Source organism: Myotis daubentonii, chromosome 6 (genome assembly GCF_963259705.1).
Source record: "Myotis daubentonii chromosome 6, mMyoDau2.1, whole genome shotgun sequence".
Taxonomy (NCBI): domain Eukaryota; kingdom Metazoa; phylum Chordata; class Mammalia; order Chiroptera; family Vespertilionidae; genus Myotis; species Myotis daubentonii.
Window position 1 is genome coordinate 88,079,296 of NC_081845.1, and position 7,801 is coordinate 88,087,096.

A 7,801-nucleotide genomic window follows, 5' to 3' on the forward strand; every position below is an offset into this window, starting at 1 on the left:
TACTATTTTTAAAGAATTTTCCTACCTATATATATAAAAGCCTAATATGCAAATTGCCCCCTCGGGAGTTTGACCCAGAGATTGGGAGTTCGATGGCTCGCTCTGATGTGAGCTGACCACCAGGGGGCAGCGTGGAACAAAGGAAGGCCCCGGCCAGTAGCTGGCAGGTGGGGAAGGGAGGCCCCAGCCGGCAGCCAGAAGGCACCAATAGGACCTGATCACCAGCCAGGCCTAGGGACCCTGCCCGTGCACGAATTTCGTGCACTGGGCCTCTAGTATACTTATAAAGTACAGTAAAAGTTTGTAATGTTTTAGCAACATATTTTTATATTACAGAGCAATCATAATTTTCCCCATTGGTTTTTAAGATCGTTTTGCACAGTGTGGTCATGGCCCTGCCTACTGTGCAGAGTGAGACCACCTTCATATTTTCACATGAAGAACAGAGTATCACATCTGAAGACATGCATGGGCATGTGAATACCCGATTCGATGTTTCTGCTAGGGCTGGTGGAGGGAGAGAGGAGGAAGTGACTGGGGAGGCGAACCCAGGGAGGCTGCAGCTCTACAATGCTTTCTTGTCACGTTGGAGTAGTAGATTCCATAGTATTTGTTGCCTTTCTTTATATTTGCTGCACATTGAAAAAATTCTTAATTAAAAACTTAAAGACATGAGCTGTACAAATATGCATACCCAAGCAGGCCCTTTTCTTCAGTATAAATGATAATTGTTGGTGCTGATCAGTAGAGTGAAAATGATAAGAGCAGGGCTGGGTATTTGGGGAGACTTTCTGAAAAAGGTGATGGCACATGAGAAAGAAAAGCCAGGAGCAGGAGGGCATTTGAAGAAGCAGAGAGCAGAGACCGTCAGGGCAGCAATCCCTGGAGTCACAAATACCCCAGAAAAGACTCCCACCTCCCGGAAAGAAGGCTGGGTGTATGTGGAGGAAGAGGGGTTGAGGGGGCCCGGGTTCTAGGCTTCCTCCCACAAGCTCAGTGATCTGGACAAGACTCAATCTCCCTGGGCTTTAGCCGTGTTATCTGTAAAATGGGGATGCTTACACCTCACCCAAGGGATATCCTCTCGATCTCCCCACTAGGGCTAACTATATTTCTTTCTTGTACACTAGGGTTAGGATAAGTGTTTCAGAGTTCCCCCAATCGGCCGTGTGATCCATTTCTGTGAAAACAGGAGTGTTCCCATCGGCCCCTCTGGGCAAACCGGAAACTCTCAGGAGAGTGATGTGCAATCTGGAAGAGGGAGCGAGACATGTGTCACTAACATGGTCACCATCACCTGCCCTGCTCTCCCCTCGGAGGCCGTCAGAAGCACGCTCCAGCCACCTCTACAACCCGACTGGGAGGGACCTCCAAGGGTGATGTGGGTAAACAGTAAGGGCCAAGGCAGCCCAGGGGGCCCATGGGACTGGAAGGTGAAGGCATGAGGCTGACCTCCAGGGGGCAGTGCTGACCTCCCAGGAGGATTTGGAGCAAAGAAAACAGGGCTAGAAACCCCTCCTCTCCTGTTTTCCTCGGCTGCTAAAGGGAAAACTTAAATTTTCATCTTCAGGATCCTGTTCCCAGCCTCCCCCCTTCGTCTCCCCGGAGGCCGTTCGCTTTTCCTAAGTCCTCAGAACAGAGGCAGCGCCGGGGAGCAGAGGGGCACCCGCGGTTTGCCCTCTCGCAGCCTGTCATTCAGTCTGGGTCCTTCTCCCAGCAGCTTCTTTCAGCTCTAATTTAGTCCCTGGTGCCTCTCTCCTCCCCAGTGGCAGACCAGATGAGAGGCAGAAAGGAACTTGCTGCGGAGGTAGGAGAGGGGCCAGGTGCTCGGGGACATCGCTTCCCTCAAGAGAAGAGGCAGATTTCCCTAAGTCTGTGATTAACAAGAGGAAAACAACCGTTTCAAGAGTTCATAACTCTCAGAAAACATTCCAGTTTGGGGAACAGTGGTCTGGAACGTGCGGCGAGCCAGTGTTTGATGTACCCATGAGGGCAGAGCTGCACAGGCGTCTTGGGGAGATAGCAGACCACGTGAGCCCGGCAGAGAAATGGAAACCTTCCCACGGGAGGAAGGTGCCTGGTGGAAAAAGCAGGCGTTGGATGGGAGGTAATGATAGCATAACTACCATTTCCTGTAATAGCACGCGTTGTGCTAACTGCTCCGTAGTTAATCCACGCAATCACCCATGATGTGGGTCCTCCTGTTAGCCTCATTTTACAGGTGCAGGAACAGGGACACGCAGGCAATTGGCCTAAGTCCACATAGCCGGACGGAGCCCCCCAGGCAACAGATGCTGACATCTAGGGGAATGTGCGACTAGCCTGCCGGAGTCAGTGATGCCTAAGTGACAAACGGAGGACACCACCTTTCATACGCCTGTCTCTCTGTTAGTTGCGACCACTTAGTTTTCCCAGACCCAGCAAAGGAGGAACCCATAGCATGGCGCTGTGCTGGACTCAGGGCAGCTCCATTCTGCAGCCAGCTCAACCCCCTCCCCCCGCCCCCCCCCCCCCCGCCCCACTCTGCCTGTGACCCTGAGCAAGACCCTTCCTGACCCTGGGCCTTGGTCTCCACTCTGTCGGAGGGGGCTGTGAGGGTAGCCGGCTTCACAAGTCCGTCCCAGTCCCACATTCTGTGGCACATCAGTCTGCTGACTCCGCGGGGCGGGGGACCTGCGTGTTGCCGCTGCTGTTTGTGACTTTCCCAAGGCTCCCCCTTTCTGGGCGTCTCCCCCACGTTGGCTCTGCTTTCCAGCGAAGAGAGCTGCGTAGGAGTCCTACGGCCTGTCCCCCCAGGGTTTTCCCTTTTGGGATGTCTTTCCCACCTCCAAGTGCTGGGTGGGCGTGGAAGGGCGCCAGCTGTTCGGCTCTGAGGAGACACCTCCCTTCCTCTCCTCTCCGTGGCTGGATGCTTTACCATCAACACAGCACCTGGGCATTGCGCCTCTGTTCTGACCCCGTGCGCGCTGCTGGGGGTGTCTGCCCAGCAGCAATCCATCAGCGCTGCTGTGGGAGCCTTCTTCCCGGGTCCCCAAAGGCAGAGGAAAGGTCTCCTTGCCAGGGCCGGGCCCTGGTCCCTACCCAGAGGAGAAGGCAAGTTAATTAAGTGGCCTCAGGTACCTCTTCTCTTCCTGGGGCCCCGGTTTCCCATTTGCAAAATGAAAGGATTGGGTCACGCAGTCCCCTGAGATACTCCCAACTGCAATACTGTAAGTTTATTTCATTGCTGTGTCTGTTTCAAGTCCCCCCGGAGTGCCCTCATGGCCCCGGTGTCTTGGATACAGCGTATCTGCTGGTTGAGCTTTGAAGCCGCTTCAAACACCCGCTGGAGTGACACCTGAATGACGTTTTGTTGGGATAACTTGTTATTAGAATATAGTTAATATTGAGGTTTTATTTGTGAAATACACTGCCTGACCGAGGCAGAACAGAAGGAGAAGTGTGCATTGGTTGGGACATGGGGAGACATGGCTGACTGTGCCGGAGAAGGAAGTCCGAGGCGGATTGTTGGAGTTTCCTACCCCTTGGATTCTTTGAGCTGTAATGTGGCTTAAGTTAATAATTTCCAAAAATTGTGGCTGATGAGACAAAGGGGCCTTTCAAATCTTATCAAGGAGCCTGTGGGGCTTCCTTAAAATTTCATTAGGAGGAGACCAATTTAAACATTAACTAATGTGCGAGATGCAGGCATCTAATTAATTGTAGCAGGCCCGTGGGGAAATGCAGGGGGAGGGCTCTGGCGCCTGGCAGAGGCTGGGAAGGGTGAGCTGGAAAGCAGAGAGCCACAGCATTCCTGGGCCCGTGTTCAGGGCGGAAGGTCCCCTTCCCAAATGATGAGTCCCAGCAGTCCGAAGAGTGGACTCCAGACCCCTCTGTCCTCCTGGAATGGGAACAACTGTGAGATGACATTCAACTTCCTGTCACTTATTCAAAGTTCCCCAAGGACCTTTTGACCACCTTGTGTCCGTGTGCAGCTGCCCAAGAGGAAGCAGCACCCTTCACCGACCGCTGCTGAACTGCAGACGAGTCTCTTGGCTTCGAGTCACGGTGCCTCCCAAGGAACAGGTCCGCACATGCATTTCACTGTAACCTTCACAACAGCCTGCAAGGAGGGGATTAACAGTCCAGTGCCACCATGGACAGCCACGCAGACTGCGCTGTGCACACCCTGGGGTTCTCCACGTTGGGGTGTTTGGGGCATCTTCTGCGGTGTGTGTGTGGGGGGGGCACAGCCGGTCCCACCGCACAGCCTTCATCACAGCACAAAGGTCTCTGCAGGGCCCTGCGCTGTCCTGAGCGCTTTGTAGAGGTCAGCTCCTAAAGCCACCATGCAGGGTGCCGGGTTCAAAAGCATCAGTCCATCATCCCACATGGCCACTTGGGAAATCATTTAGATACAGTGTCACGTGGTCTGCAGGTCAGCCTCTCCCTGTGACCACCGTGCATCTGTCAGATGTGACTGCTGAGTTCAGGCCCCGAGAAGCTGAGAGCCAGGCCCCGGCCAGGGAGCCGTCTCCATAGCATCAATCCTCACATTCACCGTGTACCATTGTCCCTCGCGGAAGAAGTGGCACATGTTCCACATTTTTCTAGAGTTTTCTTGTGAAAGTTATGAGTTAACCCCACACAAGGAGAAAAGAGAGAGCGTTTGATGACCACCCCTCCCCGAAACCCTCACATCTGAGCTGACCACAGAGGGTGACAAGATCACCCTACCCCAAACTTTCACATGTGAGCTGACCATGGAGGGTGACAAGACAATCCTCAGATCACTGGTTGTTGAGACTGACTGCTGGGTGGGTTCAGCACATCCTGTCCCAGAGGAGGACAAAGACGTGCGGAGCTTTTGAGAGCCCAGGCCTGGCTCCTCCTTTCACGCACATGCCGTGCGATGTGTCTGGTGGTTACTGGGATGGGACAGCAAACAACCCTGGCAACGAAGAGGCACACCTGTTCCTGGGAATGAACAGTGAGGGTACCACTCACTCCCTGAGAGTGCCTGTGAGGTGGCCGCCCTGGCCTTTCTCCTCTGCTACCCTCTGGGTCAGTTGTCAGTAACGGGCACCTGTCTCCCTCAGGCAGGGAGGGCTTCTGCTCTTCCTGTTCACATAGCCCCCGTGGATTCCAAGAAGTGTTGCCGTTGCTATGGTAACTCTCCCCAGCCTGCTTGTTGTACATTTCTGAGTACTGCTAGCATCCTGTCATCTTGCCCACATGCCTGGGCCAGCTGGATTTGGGAGAGGGAGAGAGCAAGGGGGGTGCTTTAACCTGATTATTCGGTTCGTTCAGATTGGACAACTTCATGTCCACCTGCCACTTGAACTTGGTGGGATGAAGCAGAACAGCTCGGTGTGGGTGGGACCTTCCCTGCTTAACTTCCCCAGATGTTCCCTCTCTTCCTGAATGTTCCCCAGCTCCTCCCACAGGGTAAGGGCCATCCTTAACCCAGGCAATTCTCCCAGAGGCCTCCAGCACCTCCCCTGGGTCAGCTCCAGAGCCAGGGGTGGGGCTTAGGTCTAAAGAACTGAAGTGGGAACAGACAACCTGGTTCTCTGGACAAACCTTCAACTCCCCCAGCCCACAATTTTGTATCTTCACCGGAACTGTAGCCAGGTTGGTTGAGACTCAGACTTGGTGCCTGCCTGCCCCTGGAGGCTGGGTAGAGGAGGGCTCAACACAGGAACAGTGGTGCCTGCTAGTCCCAGAGAAAGCTGCCCCTCTAGCACCCGCCCTGAAGCCAGGTCCAATTCAGTCTCTCTCCGTTTGTCCCTGGTGCCTTTTGAGCTGCTACCCCAGCACTGGAGCTCAGGGCAAGTAAGTCCATTAACAAGTAAATCAGTGCACAGCCCTTTAAGAGGACCACCTGGGACTCCAGATGTCCTCTGTCTCGGCCACAATCCCCACTGATTTTTTAAAAATATATTTCTATTGATTTCAGAGAGGAATGGAGAGGGAGATAGAAACATCAATGATGAAAGAGAACCATTGATTGGCTGCCTTCTGCCTGCCCGCTACTGGAAATGGAGGCTGCAACCCAGGCATGTGCCCTTGACCAGAATCAAACGGGGGACCCTTTGATCCCCAGGCTGACACTCTATCCACTGAGCCAAACTGGGTAGGGCCCCACTGATTTTCACAGCAGGGAGTTATAGGGACTTCTCTTTCCAGCACTGTACCAACTCTTCGCTGGGGAACCTGGTGTGGGGCTGGGACCCCTTGCTCCTAAGAGGGAGACCTCCTCAGCCAAGATATGTAGGTGTGGGCCCACCTGTTTCAAAACTCCCACCAGTCTTAACTTGGCTTCTTCTGTGCATCCTTAGTTACAGGAGTTCTCTTCAGCTAGCCTTCAGGTGGTTCTCTAGGGTGGTTGTTTTGTAGTTAATGGTAATTTTGATGTGGTTGTGGGAAGAAGCGAGCCTGGCACTGGTGGCAGCTGGCCTCGGTTCCCAGTTTAGACTCTCCCAGGCACCCCCAAGCCCAGCACAAGTGGCAATCATATGCATACCACTTTGTAGCTCATGCCAGATGGCCCCAAGCAAAGAACAGGCAGTAGCTGACCTGGACCACTACTAGGTCCCCTCCTGAGAAGCCCCAGAACCAACACACCCAGTGGCCAGCTTCAGGCCACACCAAAGCATCACCCAACCACCTCCACAAACAACACACCCAGAGGGTGGATTCCACAGGAACCAGAGCCCTACTACAGCAAATCCTCCTCTGTGGGGTCAGCCCCTGCAGAATAGCTTCTGGACCAGCCGTGGGCAAACTACGGCCTGTTTGAAATGAATAAAACTAAAAAAAAAAAAAGACCGTGCCCTTTTATGTAATGATGTTTACTTTGAATTTATATTAGTTCACACAAACACTCCATCCATGCTTTTGTTCCAGCCCTCCAGTCCAGTTTAAGAACCCATTGTGGCCCTCGAGTCAAAAAGTTTGCCCACCCCTGTATCTGGACCTTAGTCATGGCCATATCTCACAGTCAATCACCCTGAGGGTCAATCCCTACCATTGACATGCCAACAGCAATCAAAGCTCCACTACAACAGTAAGGCAATCAAAGCTCCACTACAATGACCCACACAAAGGACACACCTAAAATACCTAACTCAGGTAACCAGGGAGACTGTGCCACAAGGCCCCACAGCATACCTAGTACCTAAGGTCACTCTACCTAATACATAGAAACAAACACAGGAGGCTGCCAAAATGAGAAGACAAAGAAATATGTCCCAAATCAAAGAATAGAACAAAACTCCAGAAAAAGAATTAAACAAAATAGAGACAAGTAATCTGCCAAATGCAGAGTTCAAAACACTGGATATAAGAATGCTCAAGGAATTTAGGGGAAGAATAGATGAACTCAGTGATAACTTTAATAAAGAGATAGGAAACATTAAAATGAAGCTAGAAAGCAAAAAAAAAAAAAAGAAAATTACCAACCATAAATGAAGAATACAGTGAAATGAATACATTTCAGGAAGTCAACAGTATAGTAGATGAAGCGGAGGATTAAATCAGTGATTTGAAAGGCAAGCTAGTAGGAAACACCCAATCTAAACAGCAAAAAGAATTTTAAAAATGAGGACAATTTAAGGAGCCTCTGGTACAATATCAACTGTACCAAGATTCACATCATAGGAGTGCCAAAAGGGGAAGAGAGAAAGAGAAAGAGATTTAAAATCTATTTGAAGAAATAATGATGAAAAACATTCCTAACCTGGTAAAGAAAATAGACATATGAGTCCAGGAAGCACAAAGGGTCCCAAAACAACAGGAACCCAAAGAGGCCCACACCAAG